Consider the following 24,163-nt stretch of genomic DNA (forward strand, 5'->3'; position numbering starts at 1 on the left):
CCCTGTACCTGAATGCCTGGACAAGTCTTACAAACGATGCATGGGTGCTAAGCATAATATCTGGAGGTTACTACATTCCCTTTCCCCTACCACCTCCTGTCACAAGGAAGAAACTCCCTGACATTCCACCCAGTCAAAGGGAGTACACAGTTCAAGATGTTCAAAAGCTGCTACATAAGAGTCTCATTCAGGAGGTCCTACCTGAACAGATAGGATTTGGAACTTACTCCCACTTCTTTTTTTTTTTTGCCAAAGAAAATAGGGGACCTTAGAAGAATTCTGGATCTAAAAAATTTGAATCAGTATGTAAAGAAGTCAAAATTCAGAATGGTTACAGTTCAGTCCATCCTGTCTGTTCTGTGCATGGGCAATTGGATGTGCTCTTTAGATTTCCAGCATGTGTACTGTCATATCAAAATAGACATGAGCTCCAGGAGACATCTGCACTTTTGGCTGGGAGCCAGCCACTACCATTTCAGAGTACTGCCCTTTGGACTCGCCACAGCCTCCAGGCTGTTCACCAAATGTGTGGCAGTCGTGGCAGCTCACCTGAGACTCAGGATTCCAGGTGGTTCCATACCTAGATGATTGACTTCTCACCATCCCCTAACAGGCATCAACTTCTACAAGCGAGGGATTACTTGTTTCAGATCTCCAACTCCCTAGGCATTACGATAAACCTTGCCAAATCAAAGCTGACTCCTGTACAGACGTTGGAATTTATAGAAACTCCACTGGATACTCGACTCAAGTGGCATCATTACCTCTTCATCACATTACATCCTTGAGAAGTCAAGTGTGGGACTTACTGTCTCGTCTGTTCCCTCCACTGAGACTAATGTTGCAAGCTGTTGGGTCCATGTCAGCTACTATTATTATAGTCCCTCTAGCAAGATTTGTCATGCGAATCCTACAGTGGAGTTTGGTGGTACAGTGGTCTGTTCTTTATCAAACAATATCTGTTCCTATAAAACTCACTCCAATTTACAAACGTTATATTTGCTGGTGGATCCAGTCAGGCAATCTGTTTTTGGGCAGTCTATTCTCTCTCCCTCCCCCACTAGTCACAGTGACCATAGACACTTCCCAACTGGGGTTGGGATGTGGGGCATTTCAAAGAGAAGATGGTCCAAGGCACATGGTCCTTATTGATGACCCAAGTTTCATATCAGTGTCTTAGAGATGAGAGCAGTCCTTCTAACATTGCAAGCCTTTCAGGACGTTCTCCCCTTAGGGACTATTGCTGTACACACAGACAACACATTAGTAGTCTGGTACATTTACAAACAAGGGGGAACTCTTTCCTACATTTTGTGCAAAGAGGCCATGAGGGTCTGGGAATGGGCAATCTCTTCAGACCACTTTCTAATTGCAGTGCACATACTGGGAAAAACCATTGCACTGGCAATCAGATTGCAGGTCCATTCTGATTCCTCACGAGTGGTCCCTCAATCAAACAGTAGCTAACATGATTTTAAGTTGCTGCAGCCTCTTTGCACCTCCCCTTAACAACACGTGCAGCAAGTACTTCACTCTGATCCTCCCACCAGGAGAGTCACTGAGGGATGCTCTGCTTCATGACTGGCCCTTGGTTCTCCTCTATGCCTACCCCTCCGATTCCACTGATTCTGAAGTTCCTACAGAAAGCAAGCTGTCTTAAGAGCTCAGTCATTCTTATAGCCCCCTTCTGGCCTTGACAGGTATGGTTCCCTTCCTCTGGTCTCACTTGAAATATCCTCCATGGATACTGGACCCCACTCAGGATCTCTTATTTCATCCATCAGAAATTCGGGTCTATATTACATTGTTGAAAGGGCTGTTCATCGAACGCCCTTTCATTTACACATAAACATCGAAGTACCAAAACTCCGATCGGCCACTTTTAACTAACAACAAAACTAACTGTCAGACCCTACGAAGTGGGGGGCTTTGCCCCCACACCTCTTGATTTGGGGGGGGGCTGTGCCCCCCAACCCCCCCATTCCCCTTAACTAAATATACCCACTCTGAGATAGCACTACAGTGCAGGAAAGAAACCCCCCCATTCCCCTTAACTAAATATACCCACTCTGAGATAGCACTACAGTGCAGGAAAGGGCAAATTCCTAACAGCCAAGCGATTTTTTTCCCCCTGGGAAATAATTAGTTAATGTAGCCGTTCAAAGTTTTGGTATTTCGATGCTTATGTGTCGATGAAAAGGCATTCAATGGACAGCCCTTTCGACAAAGTAATATAGACCCAGAAATTCAATATTTCAATCTTCACACCCTTAAGCTAACCGCATGGTTTCTCCATTTCCAGTAATAGTAAGACTGTCCAGGCTCACTTCCCCAGTTCATGACGTTATCGTGGCTTCCACCAAGAAAGTATACAAAAGCAAATGGAAAAGATTTTTTTATATGGGTTTCCAAAGAGAATACTGACACTTTCTCAGCTCCTTCTTTGGCCATTCTTCTTTTCTTCACTACCCTTTTTAAGTAAGGGGCTAGTTTTTCTACTGTTGAACTTCAGATGTAATGGATCCTATCTCGCCTACATTCATAACTGATGGGTTCGGAGCCGATCTGTCGGCTCCGACTCGGCCACTATATACTAGAACGAAGTCTCTCATTGGCTGGGCTTCCCCTTATCCCAGAATGCACCACGCCTGCTTCCCCAGATCTCGTTTGCCGCTTTTCAAGCTGGACGTGGTCTCGACTTGGCTGGAGCTAAGTGTATTTTCTTGACCTTTTTGATCTTTTTGGCTAGGGTTTCTGTCAGCTTTTAAACAAACAGCTGTTTTAACAGCTTTGTGAGCGTTTGTAGTCAGTTTTTGTGAAAGTTAGAATTTTATATTTTTCGAGCTTCTAGTTTACTGGGCAAGGCCCGTTTAAGTTAGAGGGCCTTTGCCCTTATTGTGTGATTATTTTTCTTGTTGTGTGACTGAAATAGTTTCTTGTTTTACCTGTTGTATCGGGCTAAGCCCGTTTAAGTTAGAGGGCTTTAGCCCATATATTAGTTTACTTCTGTGTATTCTAGCCATCTGTTACCTTTTCTACTGTGCTCAGTATGTCTAAGGAGCAGAAATCAGGATTTAAAAGATGTGCTAAATGTAATTATAAAATGTCTATTACAGACAGCCATGGCTGTCTGCGTGTACTGTTTAGGGCCTAAACATCTACAGGATACTTGTAGTGTTTGTCACGCTTTTTCTTCCAGGGTCCTTCAGGAAAGAAAAAACAAGCTGATACTTAGAGGTCTTATTAAGCCTTCATTTGAGGAAGCGTTGGCTTCATCTCCAGCTTCTAAAAAGAAGAGATCGTTGGCTCCGACCAGTCCGTCGGGCCCGACACCCAAGAAGCATAGATCGTCGGCTCCGACTAGTCCGTCGGACCCGACATCTAAGAAACATGGATCGACTTCTTCCTCGGCTCCAATGGCTTCGGAGCCGATGGCTGAAGAGTCTGCCTCGGTGCTTCTTTCCTCTGCTCCATTGGTGTCGGAGCTGCAGGTTAGTGCATCGAGAGGCCAATCACCTACTTCGGCTCCTTTGGTCTTGGAGCCGTTGGAGGTGTGCAGCTCAGACTCTTCCCCCTCAGCCCCGGAGCCGCCTTCGGCACCGACACCCTTACAAACGGTTCCGGTCTCTGGGCCGATAGTGTTGGAACCCTTTCGGAGCCGATCCCCTGTTTTATCGGAGCCGAGGCAGAAGTCTTCTCGGCCCCAGTCTATTTCCTCCAAATCCTCTAGGTTGTCGGATTCGGATTTGGATAGGGTTATCCAGAGGCTGTTCCAGTCCCCAGTTTTTACTAAAATGATCTCGGCTCCAGCCCACTCGGCTTCGGAGCCGATTCCCCATTCCGTGCATTTGATTCCTCCTCCGACCCCCTTGGAGCCGTTGGAGTCGGTGCTGGTAGAACGCAGCGGTATTGTCCAGTTGGAGCAGGGACCCCCTCGGAGTTTCTCTGCTCCGACCTTCATTCCTACCCTGTCCTCGGTGTCAGGGTTTGGTACCGGGTCTTCCTCGGCGGGGGCCGAGGGCAACACTGTGGAGCTCGCCTCTTCGATGCCCAGTCTTCCCCTCGGAGCATCGACCGCAGGTATTCCCGGTACCGCCCTGGTCTCTCAGCAAGTGCCCTCTGCAGAGTCTGGAGGGCCTGCTTTTGAGGCCATGAGGAGTGCGCTGGCTATGACCTTGCCAGTTCAGCAGGTTTCTACATCACCATCCCAAGTTTTGGGTACTGGTGCCTCTGGAGACATTCTTTCCCACGACAGTGGGGCCCCGAGGCCTGAGGATACCCCCTTAGAGGGTTCCCTTCTTCCGGGGGGTCCTTCTGAATCTGCTTCGGATGAACCCCCAAGGAAGAAACTGTGCAAGAGGAAGCATGTTGATTCCCAAGATGAGTCCGTCACTTCAGATACTGACCTCGATGATGCGGAAGGGTCCCCAAAATCGTCCTCGGATGACGTCTCCTTCTCTGATATCCTTGAGATCTTAAGACAGAGAGGCGATTGGCAATCCAAAGCCCCTACTGCTGAGGAGTCAGTCTTCCTCAAGGCCTTCGGGGCCCAGCCCTCCTCCTCCTCCTGGGTGTCTCCACCCTTCGACGAGTTATTAGATCTAATCTCTCGGAGGGTGTGGGAACATCCTGATACAGTGGAACCGGTGCCTGCCAGACCTAATAAGTTTCTTTCAGCCCCTCCCCAGAAGGAATTCCTCACTAAGGGTGTTGCAGTTGATGCTATGGTGGTGGCATCTGCCACTCAGGACGTGGCAGAGGCTTCAACGTCTATTCATCCTCCTAATAAGGATTCTAGGAGCATGGATAGGTACGGGAAGTGTACCCTTTCTTCAGCGACCTTTACCCTGCGGTCGCTGAACTATCTCTGTCATTTTACAAGGCTCCAAAGGGACCTCCTCAAGGAGTTAGGAGAGTCTCTTGCGGGTAATCTTCCTGAGGCGTTAGCCCAGACCGTAAGCGCCCAGATGACTACCCTATCTTCTATTGTCAACTCGTCCATGAGGCTCATTTCCTATACAGCCGAAGGGGCGAGTAGAGCAGCGGGTACAGGAGTGGCTCTTAGGAGACAAGCCTGGTTACGCTTGTGTCCACTCGCAGAGGCCTTTAAGTCTTCCTTCGCCGATGCCCCCTTTGATGGGTCTTCTTTGTTTGGGCCCAAGGTGAAGTACACACTTACTCGGTGCGAGTAGGAGGGCAAGACCTTGACTGCCGTTGGGGCCCGTTTTTCCGCTCCCTCTAGACCTTACCCCAAGGCCCAGAGAGGAGGGAAAATGTGGTTCAGAAAATCCCAAAAGTTCTTCTCTACTCCACCGAGTGATCCCCCCTCCAGAGGCAGGAGGGGGGGGGAATTCAGGAAGACGCCGCCCTAGAGGTGGCAGAAGCCCCCGTAACTCTGGAAACCGCGATTCCTTTCGTGGTTCCTCCTACCCTCAACATCCCTAGGATGTGGCCCGGCTGTGCTTCTCCGGAGCCAGTCACCCCCGTTTTGCGAAACACCCACAGGCTTGGGAATCTATAACCAAGGATCAGTGGGTGCTTCGCATTGTAACCGGAGGCTACCTCATCCCGTTTTTCAAGCCCCCTCCTCCTACAAGGAGAATCCCGGACGTGCCACCCAGTCAATGAGATCTAGCAGTCGTAGAAGTTTCAAAGCTGCTAAGCAAAGGGGTCATCCAGCCCGTCCCCGCCGACCAGATCGGATCAAGAACTTACTCAAGATTATTTTTGGTGCCAAAAAAGACAGGGGACGTAAGGCCCATTTTGGACCTAAGCTCATTAAATCGTTTTGTGAAGAAGTCCAAGATGGTCACCCTTCAGTCCATTCTCCCGTTATTGGAGAAGGATGTCTGGATGTGCTCCATAGACCTCAAGGACGCTTACTATCACATTTTGATACGTCAAGAGTCCAGGAGTCATTTACGCTTCTGCCTAGGAACCAGTCATTTCCAGTTTCGTGCACTGCCCTTTGGTCTCACCATAGCCCCCAGGGTGTTTACCAAGTGTCTGGCAGTGGTGACAGCTCACCTGAGAAGTCTAGGATTCCAAGTGTTTCCCTATCTCGACGACTGGCTCCTCACTGCCACCTCCAAGCATCTACTGATTCGAGCGCTGATGGCAACAGTAACTTTGGATCTCTTGCTGGGAATCACTTTCAATTGGGAAAAATCTGTGCTGCGACCATCTCAGCATATCACCTTTATAGGCGCAGAGTTAGACACAAAAAGGATGCGGGCATTTTTGCCATCAGTAAGAATTCAGGTTCTACAATCACAGATTCTAAATTTGTTACCCAAATCTCGAGTTCCTGCCAGACAGATTCTTCAGTTATTGGGCACGATGGCTGCAACTATCCTCTTAGTACCGTTAGCCAGGCTGCGCATGCGGGTGCTGCAATGGCTATTATCGGTTCAAAGGTCGTACCAAGAACTTCCCCTGAACCACCTGGTTCTGATTACGGACAGTTGTCGTCGGGACCTCCGTTGGTGGCTGCGTCGGTCCAACCTGGACCGGGGGCGTCCTTTCACCCTTCAGACCCCTGTTGCCACAGTGACCACGGACACCTCCCAGATAGGGTGGGGGGGGGTCATTATCTGGACAGGTCTGTCCAAGGCACTTGGCAGGATTGCGAAGCGCACCTTCACATCAATATCCTGGAAATGAGAGTGGTGCTTCTGGTTTTGCAAGCACTTCATCAGGCTCTCTCCCAAGGTACTATTGCGATTCTGTCCGACAACATGTCGGTAGTTTGGCACATAAACAAGCAGGGTGGAACCAGGTCCTACCCCCTTTGCAGAGAGGCCATGAGAGTATGGCGCTGGGCCATAGCTACTCGACGTTTCTTAGTAGCCACGCACATTCCGGGGAAAGCCAATGTGATTGCAGACAGGCTCAGCAGGACTCTCCTGTTGCCCCACGAGTGGTCCCTCAACAGCAGAGTGGCTGCGCAGATCTTCGCCAAATGGGGTCTCCCTTGTTGCGACTTGTTCGCCAGCCCCAACAATGCGAAGTGCAGAGAGTTCTTCACTCTGACTCCCTCCCAGGGGCAGTCTCCCAGGGACGTGCTAGCCCACAGTTGGCCCCCCGGTCTCCTTTATGCCTTCTCCCCGATCCCCCTTCTCCCGAGGGTGATTCAGAAGGCTCTTCATGTAGGGAGCCACATGATTTTGGTTGCCCCACATTGGCCCCGTCAGGTTTGGTTCCCATTCCTTCAGAAGTATGCGGTACAGGGCTCTTAGATTCTGGACCCAGTGCCGGACCTGTTGTCTCATCAGTCGGGACACTCTCATCCGACCCTTCAGTCGTTGCGACTGGCTGCTTGGTTACTCCACTTCCATCCTTAGTTAGAGATAACTCTCTTTCTCCAGAAGTGATGTACATTTTGTCCTCTTCCCACAAGCCGTCCACCGTTAAGCTGTATTCCAGCAAATGGAAAAGGTTTGCCTTTTGGGCCCAGCAGCGAGGCATTGATCCTCTTACGGCCCCAGTTCCGCAGGTCTTGGAATTTCTAGATTCATTGTTTCATTCAGGCTCTTCAGTCTCCACAATTAAAGTTCAACTGGCGGCTATATCTAATTTTCATGTTTCCATAGAGCCTTCCTTAATGGCTAACAGACTTTGCAAGCCCTTTCTTAAGGGAGCCTGGCTCCTCAGGCCTCCTTTGGCTCATCCTGTGCCCCCTTGGGACTTAAATTTGGTTCTGGCCTCCTTAACTGCCCGTCCCTTTGAGCCGGCAGCCACTTGTGATATAAAATTTCTGTCGTGGAAAACCCACTTTCTAGTGGCAATAACTTCTGCTAAGCGGGTTTCAGAGCTTCAGGCTCTCTGTTCTACTCCTCCTTATTTGATTTTTCATAAAGACAGAGTTTCCCTCAGATTGAATCCATCCTTTTTGCCTAAGGTAGCATCCCCTTTGTGCATTCAGCAGTCATTTGAGCTCCCCGTTTTCTTTCCAAATTTTTCTAATAGAGCAGAATATACCTTCCACCAGTTGGATGTTCACAGGCAACTGTGTTTTTACTTAGAATAGGACCAGGCAGACAAATCTAACCAACTGTTTGTGTCCTTTGCGGAGAATAGGTTAGGTCTACCAGTTGCCAAAATCACCATAGCCAAATGGATTAAGGATTGCATCTCTTTCATTTATTCCCAGTCAGGCAGAGAGTTACCTTTCCCACTTAAAGCTCATTCTACCAGGGCTATGGCCACTTCTGTAGCTTTTCACTCCAAAGTTTCAATAGATGATATTTGTGCGGCTGCTACTTGGTGTTCTCTGCACACCTTCATTTCTCATTACAAGGTTGATGTGGCTTCCTGAGGCAGAGCTTCATTTCGTTCTGCAGTTCTCAGGAGTGTGTTCCAATGAGCCACCCGGGATTTAGGTGCTAGGGACGCTGTCCCATCAGTTATGAATGTAGGCGAGATAGGATCCCATTACATCTTTTAGTTATGTACTTACCATGACTTTGGATGTATGGGATCCATCTCGCCTACATTCATACATACCCACCCTCCTTCCCCCTACCTTTTGGATTTGGAGGAAATATTGCTTTTGCTGAGCTCTCCTCTGGAAGGGCTCTAGTTGGTTACAGTTATTGGTATGTGTTTTCTGTACTTGTATGAATGTATGAAAGCGAACAAACAAGATCTGGGGAAGCAGGCGTGGTGCATTCTGGGATAAGGGGAAGCCCAGCCAATGAGAGACTTCATTCTAGTATATAGTGGCCGAGTCGGAGCCGACGGATCGGCTCCGAACCCATCAGTTATGAATGTAGGCGAGATGGATCCCATACATCCGAAGTTATGGTAAGTACATAACTAAAAGTTAATAGCCATGTCCGACTTTCTCTCTGGAAATGAATCTTTGTTCATGGCACCATCCTGATTATGTTAGGCTTTCATGAAGGGAATTTTTCTCCTTAGACCACCAATAAAGAATCCCTGTCCTCCTTGGAACCTCACCTTGTTCCTCCAGCGGTTGACTCAGAAACCCTTTGAACCAGTGAACAAATGCAATATGAAGTTTCTTTCTTGGAAAACAAGCTTTTAGGTAGCGATTACATCAACAAAAAAGGATTTCTGAACTCCTGGCCTTATTGGCTAGCCCTCCTTGCAATGTTTTCCATAAAGATAGGGTGTCTGTATGAACCCAACCCTTCTTTTCTACCTGAAGTGGCCACAGAGCCTAACATAAACCAGCCATTCAATTGCTAGTTTTCTTTCCAAACTTTACTAATAAGGACGAATATATGCTGCACTGTCTTGATATTCATAGACAACTACATTTTTATCTTCACAAAATAAAACAGTACAGGAAGTCCGATAATCTCTCTGTATCTTTTCCCCCTAATTGCTTAGGCCAAGCAGATTCCAAAATTAATCTGACTAAATGGATTACTGATTGCATTACGTTGATTTATTCTCAAAAGTGTTTGGAATTGCCTAGTCCTCCTAGAGCTCATTCCGCTAGATCTGTAGCTACTACTACTGCCTTCCCCTCTAGAACTTCCATTGACAGCATTTGTGCTGCAGCCACCTGGTCAAAAACTCGTACCTTTGTTACATATTCCAAAGTAGACATTGTCTCTTGAAGCAGAGCTTCCTTTGGTTCGACAGTGCTTCTACATGTCCTTACTTGAGGACCACGCGCGAGTTATGTAGCTGGGGACTCTGACCCATTCGTGAGGAAGAATGAAAAGGACAACATCAAGTTTAGAAGTTATGTACTTGTCATAACTTGATATCTTTTGTCCATTTTCCTTCTTCCTCACCTTCCTAACTCTATAACACAGTGGGCAGTAAGGCAGCAAACTCGATCAGAGGAGTTGGGAATGGAATAGAGCATTATGGGTAGAGGGAGGAGCTCGATTGGGATCCAAGTCTTGTGTATGCGGCCAAATCGGATCCGAGGATCTGATCCTAGACCCATTTGTGGGGAAGAATAAAAATGAACAACACCGATGCCAAGTCATGAAAATGGGCAACACACATGCCAGGTTATGGTAAGTACACAGCTTCTAAATACATCAGGGTGAGTCATCTGGCAGTGTTAACACTTGCTGTTGGTGATTTGGTCACATTGACTAATGTTGATGTGCCACCCAACCTCATGCTAAAATGAGAAAAAGGGGATTGAAGACGATGCAAGGAACCATTCACATTGATCATGTTGGTAGGGTATTTGTGAGAAGTAATCATCTCTCTTTTTTGCTGTTTAGTTGTAGCTGTTTTCTGAATTATTTCATACCACTGCCGATTCTTATCTACAGCAAGATAAAAATGGTGCACAAACTAGATGTACATAGATGATTAAGATACTGTGCGAACAGAGGCAGGGATATCAGGAAAACTATATTTCCCGTATCTCTCTTGTAAACACCAAAGATGGACGTCTTTTGAGCAAGCAGACTGTCTAATTGGTTTGACAGGTGTGCTGCATTGTCTTGTGACAGGTACAGCAAAACATTATTGGGCATCATTAGGGCATTTTCTGCTAAAGCTAGTGCCACTTAACACCCCACTTCTGATCTACCAATATATTTCAGAAGATTGTCTGTGAGCTGCTAACCAGTTTCCATGTTGTAGTCCAGTGTTTGTGTTTTACACTTTCCATTTGCAGTCTTGGAGACAGCTGCTTAATCAGGTAGTACTGCTGGTCTCCTCTGAAGGACAGGTACTTGTGCCTAGTTGGTTTACCCAGATAAAATAAATATTGAGTGTCTTTGTTATATTCGCACATGAAGCTGCTTATAGTTCATTGATTTTCATATTCAGTTAATATTCCAAGCTAGGTTAGAAAATACTGGAATACTGGTTAGTGATATTGCCTCATAGCTGCAGAGAGTAGGGTTCGATGCTGGCTTTGGTTGTTGTCTGTGTAACATTTACACATTCCCCGTATGTCTTTTTGCTTTTTTTTGCTATTTAACTTGGCTTCATTCCACCTCTGTGAAACATGCTGATTGACTTTTATTCAAGTATGTGTTGTGTTTGTCCAGTCCAGGGACATAGCTCAAAATGTCCTTCAGATATCAGTTCACTTAACCCACTTCCCAAATTAAAAAAAAATAATAAGCAAGTAGCTACCTAGTTGAGAAGCAGGATAAGCTTTAATGGAATGGTGCTGCATTGGATCCTCTTCTACTGTTAACCACCTTGAATTAATTCTACAAAACTGCTTAGGATTTCATCTGCTCATTGTAAAACTGCTGCAGCAGTCCTCCACAAAATATTTTACAGTAGTATCAGGTATCCATAAGATCTTTGAGGTGGAATTTTTGCGTTTAATAAAATAAATTACAATTTGTTGCATTGTGATATATTTGATTGATTACCATGTAAGTGGACTTGCCCATTGATCCCTTTACAACATGACCCAGGCCCATAATTGAGTGCATTTATAAATGCTTTGATGTTAACCAGTGCAGTGGCATAGAAGGATAAATCCTTGACTAAGGCCCAGGTTACCTGGGTTCATTTAGTGGCTTGGGTTTCTGTGGTGCTGACAGGAAAGAATGGACAGTCATATGAGTGTTTCCTGTGGTGATCATTTGTGGAGACTGGGGATGTTGTTAATATGTGGCTCAAAGAGGAGGAAAAAGGGTGGTGGACCTGGCTAAGTTACTACAGAGATGGTAAGAGATGCTACCTGTTCCCATTGCATGCCTGCCCCTTGGATGTAACCAAAGAGTTGCAGGGAGGGAAGAGTAACAGAGGTGGGTCATAAAGGGAAAAAAGCAGCCAAGGGTAGACAGCACAACCTCCCCCCAGTAAACCCTTAGTTTCTACAGTTACCTCAGCATAAATCTTGTTTAGTCCAGGGGTTGAAAGGAGTGGTTGGCAAACTCAGCAATCGATAGTGAGACACAGGGGTATGCTGTAAGGATAAACAGGGGAGCAAGAAAGCTGAAGAAATGCTGAGATGTAGTAGTACACATTTAAAGTACCATAAAACACAGCAGATGCTGGGACGAGAAAAGCAGCAGCAGGTAAAAATAGCATAACAGCTTTTGAAACAATAAAAAGCATCTTTTATATACTGGGCACCATTGTCTAGGATTATTAAATAACATAATGGAGTAAAGACGAATGTTTAAAGTGTAGAGTGCAAATATAATCAGAAGAACAGTAGAAGAAAAAAAACACAGGATAAAGTATGAAGATGTTCATAAAAAAATCTTGAGAAGTGCTTTATATGAATTGTGTGCTGAAGTGAACTGAAGGTAACCTTTGACCTTCTTTTATCCTATTTGAGTTTAGCTTTGAATTTGGTTTCTCTGTTTGATAGCGTGTCTACTCAAGCACGTATATCGTTATTGTGTACTTAGTGTTGGTTACTGTGCTAAAGTTTCATTACTAGGCAGTATCTTAGAAGAAGAGTTGACAGCAGTGTGATTTTATGATTTGTTTATAATTTGCTGGTAACGTGGGTATGTGCCATTTTTGGTGGAAGCCAGCATAGAAGAGACCCATTAGTTGGTATAAATGTGTTAGTACAATTAGTTGACAAGTGTCTGTACATTTCAATGTTCTCTGGACTACATATAGAGATTTACAGTGTAAGCATTTCGAGTATAGAATGTGAAGAGGGGTATGTTTCAACTGGTACGAAAGGAGAGCAGCAGCAATAGATAGGCATTATTACATTCATGAAAGGCAAAGTTTGACTGCTTAAAGAAAATCACCACAGACAACTACTAATGTATGGGAATAAAAGCCCATTTGTTGGGGTACTACTAAGAGTCTTTTTTTTGAAAATCTATTATTTTTTATGGCAAGTGGTGTAACATAGTATCTGATGTTGTTAATCTTCGTTCATTCCTTACTGGTGAGTTATCAGTTCTGTCTTCGGAACCAAGCCGGCCTTATACCAAGCTCACGTTAGCCAAAAACTCTCGAGCCAAGACCCTACCCACAATGCTCTGCTCCCTGTTACCTCAGATCTCATTTCCTGCATTGCTGTACAGCCATGTCAAGCCTTCTCTCTCAGCTAAGTGTTTAACTTTTTGAAGTTTTTCTATTATTAGTGTTTAGAAAGTTTTCAATTCTTCACTATCCTCCTACCCTATCGCAACTTTGAGACTGTCTCCCTATTGTATTTTCCGTTTTCTTACCTTTGAGGTAATTCTCCATTACCATCGTTGGTAATTCTTCTTCTCCCTTTCTTACTCTTCTGGGTAGTTTCTTAATCTTTTAGCAGTGTCGTACTTTCTCCTTTGATGTCACAATGTCAGATAAGAAGGTTTGAAACAATGTACAGAATGCGGCCATAAGTTACCGCTTTCTGATGGCCATGATTTGTGTGTTTATTGTCTCAATGTTTCCCACCTTTCAGTGGATCCTCTGTATGGGATTTGTAGAAATTTCTCAACTAGGACTCTGAATGAAAGGAAGAATAAACTTATCCTAAAAGACCTCCTTAAAACTCCTTTCTGTGAGGCTACCTCTGGGTCAGAGGGCTCACCCCCTCCTTCTACACCCCATAAGAGGCGTTCTTCTTCCTCCTCGAGGTCGCTCACTTCATCTCCCTCTGGTGATCTCAAGGAGTCGACTCACAAAAAGGTAAAAATTTCAGGCCAGGCTCTGCCACCTGTGGTCCTTTCGGCCCCAGCCCAGTTTATTCTTACTCCAACGATGTCTTCTTCATTGCCACCAGCACTGGAGTTCCCGGAGCAGACACTTACGGCTCTCGCAGCCTTTTTCGGCACCTCTGACATTGGTGCAGACCCCTTCTGGTCCTGGCACCGTCTCTACAGGTGCAGTCTCCTTCGGCTCCATCCTTGCCGATGCAGTCAACTTCCGGGATACTGCCCTCTACGGTGCGGACGCCTTTGGCACCGACCTTGGTGCAGTCACTTTCAGCACCATCATTACCAGTGCAGACACTTTCTTTGACGGCACCATATTCTTCGGTGCAGACATTTGCCACATTGTCCTTCACGGTGCAGACACCTTCGCCTATGGTGCCACTTTTGTCGGGCAGATACTCTCTGTTCCAGGCTCTGCACCACAAGAACTCACAATAATTAAGTACTCCCCTTCCTGAGATCCTTTTGTGGGAAGTCAGTACAGACCCTTTTTAGACGGGCCAGAATCTCTATCAGGTCTCTCCATGAGGTTGACCAGGATCCTCTCAACATCAGAACAGGAGAGTTGCGGCTTGTCGATCAGTTGCTTGTGGCCAGGGGATTCTCTCACCTGTCTAAAGCTGTGCTCCCTCTTGCGGGTGACTGTACTTCTCCACAGATGCCTTCTTACACTCCTCCTTCGACTTTCAGGGAAGCAACTAAGCCCCCTCCTCTGACAGCAGCTTCCCTTCCTTCGACACCAACAGTGGACCTCACTTTGGAGCCAGAGTTGTCCTTGTGGCCCTTGGTGCACTGGGTACTGGGCCCTTCTCAGGCTAGTGGCTGTTCCGTGGGGGTAGGTGTTCTTGGTTCAATGCCATTTTTTTCTATGGCACCCTCCAGGAATCCTCCTCCCCTCAAGTTCCACAGTCCTCTTGAGACCCCTGGTCTGGAGGTCGGCTTGGAACAGGGTGTGACCCCAGTTCCGAGGTTGTTGTGCTCGGTTCCGGGCTGCCATCCCTCTTCGGGTGGTCTGGCCTTCCAGGCCATGGAGGGGACACTTGCCTCTGCTGGCAAAACATACCTGTCAGAGTCCTTTCCCCCCTCTGTGTCGCAACTATCGCAAGCCACAGCTAGCAGGCCCCGGGCACAAGGGCCTCAGGTTTCTCCCTCTCAGGAGATCCCCTCTTCGCAATCTTTCCCAGAGCTCTCCACTGAGGAAGTCCCTTGCAAGGCTTCATGCAAGAGGAAGCACATGGACTCCACTGAGGAGTCTCTGACCGAAGATACGGACTTTGATGACGGGGAAGGGTCCTCACGGTCACCCTCTGATCAGGTGTCCTTTGGTGACATCCTTGAGCTCCTATGACAGGGGGGCAACTGGAAGTCCTTCAACCCTTCCTCAGAGGAATCTGTATTCTTGCAGGCTTTTCGTGCCAGGCCACCTACCTCCTGGGTTACCCCACCGACCGATGATCTTATCCAGCTCATCGTCCAGCATGCATGTAAGGCTCCTGACACTTTGGAAAAGCTATACCTCGGAGGCCTGACAAAATTTTATCTCCCCCTGCTGAACATCCTCATTGGTCCAAAGGCCTTCCAGTAGATGCTATGTTGGTGGCGACTGCAACCAAAAAAGACTTGCAGAAGAGAGCTAGACTGTCCATCTACCCAACAAGGAGTCGCCGGCGATAGACAAGACTCTGGGAAGCATGCGTTTGCCTAATCGAGCTTCGCTGTAGGGTCCTTGAACTACTTGGCACACTTTACGAGGCTCCAAAGAAACCTTATCAACCAACTCTCTGAAATCTTTGCAGGAGCTGTTTCTGATGAGGTGTGCGACAATGTAGCCTCTCAGATAACCACCCTGGAATCGATATCCAATTCGTCCATGAGCTTCATTTCACACGCAGTGGAAGGAGTGGCTAGAGCAGCAGGTGCAGGCATAGTCACGAGACGTCATGCCTGGATGTGCCTTTGCAACTTTCCGGACTCCTTTTAGGCTTCATTTATGAATGCCCCCATCGAGGCTGCTTCATTGTTTGGCCCAATGGTTAAAGATACGCTGGCAAGGTGTGAACAAGATGTTAAGACCCTGTCTGCCATTGGTGTCCGACACACCACCCTGCAACAATTCAATTCCAAAAATCAGAGTAGCGGGAAGATGTGGCACAGAAGTTCACAAGGCTCTTTCCATGACGCATGTGCCGAGTTCTTCCCTAAGGGCAGAGGGGGAACTCTAATGGAAGATGCCCCTTTTGGGGCAGAGGAGGTCCACAAAACCGGGGTTAGAGATTCTTTTTCTGGGCATCCCTACCAGCGCTCCTGAAGCGTTGCCTCGACTGCTCACCTCTGGAAGTGGTCGGGGGTTGTTTTTCCTTGTACTCCACTGCCTGGCAAACCATATCCACCAATTCTTGGCTACAACGGATAATATCCAGAGGCTACTGCATTCCCTTCCATCTCTATCCCACTTCACCCAGAAATTTACCCAACATCCCACCCAGTCAAAGGGAAGCAGCAGCACACAAAATCCAAAAGCTGCTATGAAAGAGTCATCCAAGTAGTTCCCCCAGACCAGATATGATCCGTTTTTTACTCAAGATTCTGTTTAGTGCCAAAAAAACAGGGGACTGGAGACCGATTTTGGATCTCTGCACACAAAACAAATTTGTAAAGAGAGAGAAATTCCGGATGGTCACGGTTCAGTCTATTCTTTGTCTTTTGGAAGAAGACGATTGGATGTGCTCTATAGATCTTCAGGATGCATATTACCATATAAAAGTGGACAAGTACTCAAGAAGATACTTCCACTTCCACATAGGAGCCAGTCACTACCAATTTCAAGCACTGCCCTTCGGTCTCTGTACAGCCCCCAGAGTGTTCACCAAATCCATGGCAGTGGTTATTGCTCACCTGCGACTTCAAGGATTTTAGGCATTTCCATACCTAGACGACTGGCTCCTTACTGCCCCCTCCAAGTGTCTACTGGAGGAAGTCCTAGATTACACTCTCCTCACAGCTCAACGCCTGGAAATCACTGTAAACTGGGAGAAGTCCAACACGACCCCGGCACAGTCTTTAGAATTCATCGGAGTTCTGTTGGACACAAGGAATTGCACAGCATCTCTCCCGGATCACAGACTTTAAAGAATAAGACATCAGGTTCAGTCATTAATCTGTCACCACAAATCTTCTGCTCAGTCCGTACTCCAACTCTTGGGGTCAATGGCAGCCTCGATCATCATTGTTCTTCTGGCCAGGTTCCACATGAGATTTCTTTAGTGGCTACTTCTCACTCAGTGGTACCCTCTACAGCATCCTTTATCTTTTTAGATAAGTGCAATTTAGAGATGCAAGCAAGATTTACTCAGGTGGACATCTCAAAATCCCCAACAGTGGTCTCGCCCCTTCAGCCCAAAGCCATGGTGACCACGGATGCCTCCCTGATGGGGTGGGGGGATTATGTCAGGGAAACTCGGTCCAAGGCACCTGGTTGGAGACAGAGGCTCATTTGCATATCAGTGTCCTGGAACTGAGGGTGGTGCTATTAGCGTTGCAAGCATTCCACTTGATCCTTCCATCAGGGACTATTGCAATCCAGTCAGTTAACATGTCAGTAGTCTGGTACATCAACAAGCAAGGGGGCACCAGATCTTACCTGTTATGCTGAGAGGTCTCGAGAATATGGCAATGGGCGATAGCTTCCAACCGCTTTCTAATTGCAACGCACATTCCTGGGAGCTTCAGTGTGATAGCAGACAAACTGAGCAGGTGCGTTCTGCAACCTCATGAATGGTCCATCAATCCTGTGATAGCAGCAAAAATTTTCAGCTGCTGGGGCCAGCCTTGCTGCAATCTATTTCCCTCCCCAATCAGCTACAAGTGCAACAACTACTTTACCCTTATCCCCCCCTCAGGGAGAGTCAGAGAGACGCTCTAGTCCACGCTTGGCCCCCGGGTCTGCTTTATGCTTACCTTCCTCTACACGTCATCTCCCACTTTTTGAAGAAAATGCGGCAGTTGAATGGCAAAGTAATCCTCATTGCTCCATATTGGCCTCGACAAGTTTGGTTCCCCTTCCTTTGGCCTCATCTGCTAGATTGACCATGGATTCTCAGTCCAACTCCAATGTTGATCTCCCATCTGCAGGGTCTGACCCACCCCAGTCTAACAAACCTGAAGCTGACAGCTTGGTTTCTCCACTTCCAATGATTGCCAGGCAGGATAATCTCTCTTCCCCAGTGCGAAATATTCTTATTGCATCTCATAAATCATCCACCAGGCTAACCTATCTCAGCAAATGGAAAAGATTTACGTTATGGGCAGTGAACAAACAATTGGGCTCCTTGTCAGCCCCATTTTCGGTGATATTAGATTATTTATCAGATTTCTTTCAATCTGAGGTATCAGCCTCTACTGTTGATGTTCACTTAGCTGCCATTTCTGATTTCCACATTGGCTTCCAGGACTCTTCTGCCATGTCACGCAGACTCTGTAAGACTTTCTTGAAGGGCGTTTTTCACTTAAAACCTCCCTTTAGAGAACCAGTACAACCTTGGGACTTGTCTTTGGTTCTGCAAGCCCTAACAGCACCCCCCCCCCCTTGAACCTGCATTTTCATGTAATTTAAAGTACCTCTTTTGGAAAACCTTGTTTCCGGTTGCTATGACATCGGCCAGACGTCTGTCAGAACTTCAAGCCTTATGCATCAAACGTCCCTACCTTATTTGTCATAAGAATAGAGTCTCACTGAGAACTAATTCTTCCTTTATACAGAAAGTGGTGTCAGAGCGTTCTTTCAACCAGTCTATTGACCTCCCAGTATTTTTTCCTAATCATTCTAGCAAGGGAGAGTATTGCCTGCACTCCCTAGATGTTCACAGGCAAATCTGTTTTTCTTTGGACAGAACAAAATCTACCCGTAAATCAGACCAATTATTTCTGGCTTTTTCTGGATCAAGACTAGGTCGCCCTGTTTCTAAAGTTACATTAGCATCATGGTTAAGAAATTACATTACCTTCATCTACAACAAGAACAACATCATCTTGCCTCACAAATTGAAAGCCCATTCTACAAGGTCAGTGGCAACTTCAGCAGTTTTCCATGCTAGGGCTTCCCTCAATGACATTTGCTCAGCTGCGACTTGGGACAACCCCCATACCTTTATTCCTCATTACAAATTGGATTTGGACTCCAGAGGAAGAGCTTTTTTTGGTTCCATGGCGCTCAGGAATGTCCTTCCATGAGGCCCAGGGATACAGGTAGCTGGGGACTCTGTCCCATCAGTAAGGAATGAACGAAGATTGACAACAGAAGTTATATCTTACCATAATGTTCCATCTGTGTTGTTGATCTTCATTCATTCATTACTCCCCACCCTCTGTCCCCCTCTGGAGGTTCCTAGTGGATTTCATATGATGTCCTTCATGGATGCATCTGCAGTCATAACAACTGGGTTGTCCTGTCGTCAGGCAGCCCTTCAGTCGGCCGGATTCCAAAGTCCGGGTCCGGCTTCGGCTGATGTCGCACTTCACCCGACGTCATCTCTGTTGGTCTTCGGGTATAAAGGCATCAGCCAACGCCATTTTCCTCAGTCTTTCTTGCCGCGTGGCGCCCGAAGCAGAAGCTGTTCGCAAGTGCCGGTCGGTCGGATCCAGAGATTACTTCTACCGAATACTACTTCGAAGACTTCTAAAGCTAAGTACCCCGTTGGGGACCCTTTCTTGCCTCAGCCGATGTCAGAAAAAGTTAATAATTGTTTAACCTGTGGGAAACAAATACCTCATAAAGATTTCCACTCTTATTGTCTGCCTTGTTTAGGCCCAGCCCACGCGTAGCAGCCTGTTCGCCTGTGCTGCGTTCAACCGGCGAACGCTTAGGCGTCGGTCGGAGTTTGCTGAACAGTTTTCGGTTCTGATTTTGCGTACATTATGCCGTCGGATCCTCCGACTACCCAATCTGCCAAAACGCAAAGATAAAGACCGACACTCGCGGTCCGCGGTTCGGCGAAACCATGGTTAAGCAAACGCGAGTGTCTCGGTTTCGGCGAAACCGAAAACTGATCAAAGTACAGCTGAATCTATCTCTACAACTGAGGCCCCTGCTGCCACTCTTGAAGCGGCCTCAGAAATTTTATCCACTACGGTGGTTGCCACTGACTTATCAGACACCATTCCCTTGGATGTCTCTACCCCAGCACGTGGTGCTGCTAGGCCTCCAGCAGCCATGTCCATTAAGGCCTTCGCCAGGGCTAAAGCAGCAAAGACTACTAAAACAGTGCCTGTTAAACCCCCTACAACCAGGCCCTCCTCTAGTTCTCAAATGCTTACTCTGGCAGAAGATTTAATTTCATTAATTAGAGGATCTCAATCTCACCCAGACAGGGCCTCTCAGCCCCCAGAGAAGAGACCTAGGGCAGAGCCCCTGAGCCAGTGTCCTCTGATGAGTCTGCCGATGAATCAGACATAACTGATCAGCCAGAGGCTCCTTTCTCCAATTTTGAAGACTCTGATGCTGAAGAATCCATTCCAGCTGCTTCCCCACCAGAAGAATTCTCCTTTGGGGAAACCTTACATGCTATGCGAGAGCAGTTCCAATGGCAGCAACAGGATTTTTCAGACTCCAGAAAAGACTTAGGACCTTTCTGCACCTTCCACAGCACAGGCCCTTAGCTATACCTCCTGTTCTCTCTGTGGTGGATGATGCTTTCAATGATGTCTGCTCCGCACCAGATTCTTTACCTCCAGCCCCTGCCAAACCAGACAGATTTTACAGGGTGCCAGACACTCATCACCACCTTTACAAGGCCCCACTTGCAGACCCCGAAACTATATCCCAGGGTCCCAAGGCAGTAGCAGCGACCATAGCTAAAACCCTATTCCTTCTGAAAGGGAAGCAAGGTCATTAGACAGATGGGGCAAAAGGTCTACACTTCAGCTACTCTCTCAGCTAGAGCTTTAAATTGTCAGTTTCACATGATACAATACCAAGAGTTTATGCTTGATCAGTTAACTAAAAAGCTAACCACTGATGAATCTCTTGATAAGAAATATGTATTAGAAATGGTAAATAACATACAACAGGTTAGTAACCATTCCTTAAAATGTGGCTATGATGCACTGGAGGCTTCATTTAGATCAGCCATGACTGGCACAGTGATAAGAAGGCATGCATGGCTAAAGGAGCAAGCTTTACCGGATCATGTTAAAGCTAAGTTGCTAGATGCTCCTATGGATAAGACAAGTTTGTTTGGTACACCTGCCCAGCAGGTTATGAAGAAAATGGAAGAAAAGGCAAAATCTGTTCAAACGGTTAAAGATGTCTTGCAGGTTCAACCCCCAAGGTTTAGCAGGAACTGGCCTGCCAAAAAATTGGTCCTTTCCTGACTCCACAAGATCTAAAAGGGGCAGGAATAGACGTTCCAGAGGCAGAAACCAATCCAGGGGAGGTGCCTACAGAGGACGACAGTGGCAAGGTAACAACAGAGGCACAGACACAACCTCTGCCACTACATCAACTCAACCACAGTGACTTAACCCTAAATCCGCCTACCAGGGAACAAATAGCAGCTCCTCTAGGCGGAAAATTAACCTTATTTTCAAAGAACTGGCACTATATAACAAAAGACAAGTGGATTTTACAAACCATAGATCAAGGTTATCGGTTCCACTTCCACACTTTACCAGTCAAAAGAGGAATGCCAAATCTACCTCCAAATCAAAAAACAGAGGCTCTACAACAGATAATGCAGTTAGCAAACATGAGAGCTGTGGAAAGAGTGCCAACAGCAGAGCAAGGAAAGGGGTTCTACTCCAGACTATTCCTAGTTCCAAGAAAGGAAAAAAGTTGGAGACCAATTCTCGACCTGTCCACCTTAAATACATTCATCATTGTCCCAAAATTCAAAATGCTGACCCTACAGCAACTTCTTCCCATGCTGGGCAAGGAGTGTTGGCTGGTAACTCTAGATCTCAAGGAGGCATACCTGCACGTCCCCATTCGACCAATCTGCAGAAGATACCTCAGATTTCTTGCAGGATCAGAGCACTATCAATTCTCAGCATTGCCCTTTGGCTTATCTACTGCACCCAGAGTATTCACAAAATGCCTGGCATCAGTAATCGCCCATTGCAGACTACAGGGAATTCAAATTTACCCATACCTGGACGACTGCCTGCTACAAGGGGACAACAAAAGCAAGCTGACAACAGATTTACAAAGGGTCATTTACTTGCTGCAAGCACTGGGATACACAGTCAATCTACAAAAGTCAAGGCTGATACCATCCCAAACAAGGACATTCTTGGGCGCGGAATTGGACACAGTAAAACAGATGGCATTCCTAACTACAGAAAAACAAAAAGAACTCCCTCTTTACTTCTTGGCACTAACAAAACTGAACAAGTTAACAGCAAGAAAAGTACTGCAGGCCTTGGGCTTCATGGCATCATGCATAATCTTGGTTCCACTTGCCAGACTACATATGAGAAAACTACAGTGGTACCTAAAGAATTTATGGTCCCAACACAGACACAGCCTACCCACAAACTTAAAACAGGAGTTATGGCTCAGGCTCAGTGGTACCAGTCAAACCCCCAACCCTTTACCCTAGATGTCAAGCCAATCCAGAGACCATCAACAGGCACGCCAGACAGACCCATGGGGGGATGGGGGCCCACATGCCTGGACAAATCGTGGAGAGTTGTGGACACAGGATCTCGCATCCTGCACATCAACCTAAAAGAAATGCAACTGGCAATCCAAAAAGTTCAGACCATTTGACAAAGGGGCCAAAAGATGAAGGATGAGGGACAACACACACCAGTCATGTGGTACATCACATCAACAAACAGGGGACATTCATACCCCCCCCTAAGAAGAACTTTGGAGCTGTGGACCCCTGGCACTCAGCTACAACATCCAGTTAGGGGCAATATTTGTACGAAAAAGAATATACTCTAGCAGACATATTAAGCAGAACACACATGGATGCCCGAATGGAAGCTGCAGAATGCCTCAGATAGATCTATTCGCATCACCTCTCAATCACCAGCTCAAAAATTCTGCACAAGGACATTCCACCCACTAGCATGGAAAGTGGATTCGCTCTCCTTCAGCTGGAAAGGCCTAACAGCATATGCATTCCCACCTCTTCCCTTGATACACAAGGTATTACTAAAAATCAAGGAAGAACGTCCAAGGATAATCCTGATAGCTCCAAACTGGCCAAGACAACACTGGTACCCACTGCTGAGGAGCATGTCTCGAACAATATGTGGCCAATACCCTGATGCCTTTGATGTTAACTCAGAACAACTACAGCATCATACATCCAAACCTAAAAGCGTTGCAACTGACTGCATGGAACATCACATAGCAGCAGCTAATCCAGAACTTTCCCAAAGAGTTAAAGACATTATTCTTGAAGCACGCAGACCTTCAACAAGAAGAAACTATGCTGGAAAATGGAAAAGGTTTGTCATTTGGAGTACTGAAAGAGGAAAAGATGTGTCAAACATAGATATGCCTAACATTCTGGAGTACCTAGCCGAACTTTTTCATTCAGGCCTGTCCTACTCCTCCATCAAGATACATGCATCAGCTATTTCAGCAGAATACAGCTTTGATCCACCTGTTTTTTCACACCCTTTGCTCAGGCAGTTCCTCAGAGGAATCAAGAATGTAAAACCTCCAAGGAAGCCACCATTACCAGCTTGGGACTTAAACTTTGTGCTAGAAAAATTGACACTATCACCTTTTGAACCAGCAGCAACAGCAGACCTACAACACCTGTCATGGAAAACTGCTTTCCTACTGGCAATTACTTCAGCAAGGAGGGTTTCAGAACTACAGGCCTTAATGGCAGTGCAACCCTTCCTAATCTTCCACCAAGATAGAGTGTCCATGAGGACTAATCCTACATTCATGCCTAAGGTGGTATCCAGAGTGTCTTTAAACCAGGCAATCCACCTACCTACCTTCTTTCCCAACCCACAAAACAGAGGGGAAAGAATATTGCATACCTTGGATGTACATAGACAGCTACGCTACTACTTGGACAGAACAAAAAGTAGCAGAAAGACTGACCAACTTTTTGTAGCCTATGCAACAGGAAGGGAAGGAAAAGCTATTTCCAAACAGACAATCTCCAAATGGATAGGAAATTGCATACGATTCTGTTACTCCTTCCATGGAAAACCAATTCCACAGAACATAAGACCTCATTCTACAAGGGCAACAGCCACTACCACAGCCTTCTTACGAGGAGTGGCAACCAAAGACATTATTGAGGCGGCTACTTGGACCTCCGTGCATACATTTGCCAAGCATTATAATTTGCCTCTGTATTCCAGATCCCGAGCAGGGTTTGCCACTGCTGTACTGCAAGGGATCCTAAACACACCATAATCTAGTTTTATCCTCCTCCCTTGTTGGCTATGGTATTCTACCCAGTTGTTATGACTGCAGATGCATCCATGAAGGACATAGTACAGTTTTGTACCTACCATAAATGTAGATGTCCGAACTGGATAGCATCTGCAGTCAGGATTACCCTCCCTCCTTCCCTCTGTGGTACTCCAAAGGTGTTTACCCT

General features: G+C 46.6%; 1 protein-coding gene across 1 annotated transcript in view; it reads left to right on the top strand.

Moving 5' to 3' along the window:
• The window catches only part of LOC122792184 (microtubule-actin cross-linking factor 1-like), a gene marked incomplete in the record, with an annotated part of 3,579,694 nt that overhangs the window by 2,628,056 nt on the left and 927,475 nt on the right, over positions 1 to 24,163 (top strand).

This window comes from Protopterus annectens, chromosome 1.part2 (assembly GCF_019279795.1).
Source record: "Protopterus annectens isolate FY-2018-M chromosome 1.part2, PAN1.0, whole genome shotgun sequence".
In the NCBI taxonomy this organism is placed as follows: domain Eukaryota; kingdom Metazoa; phylum Chordata; order Ceratodontiformes; family Protopteridae; genus Protopterus; species Protopterus annectens.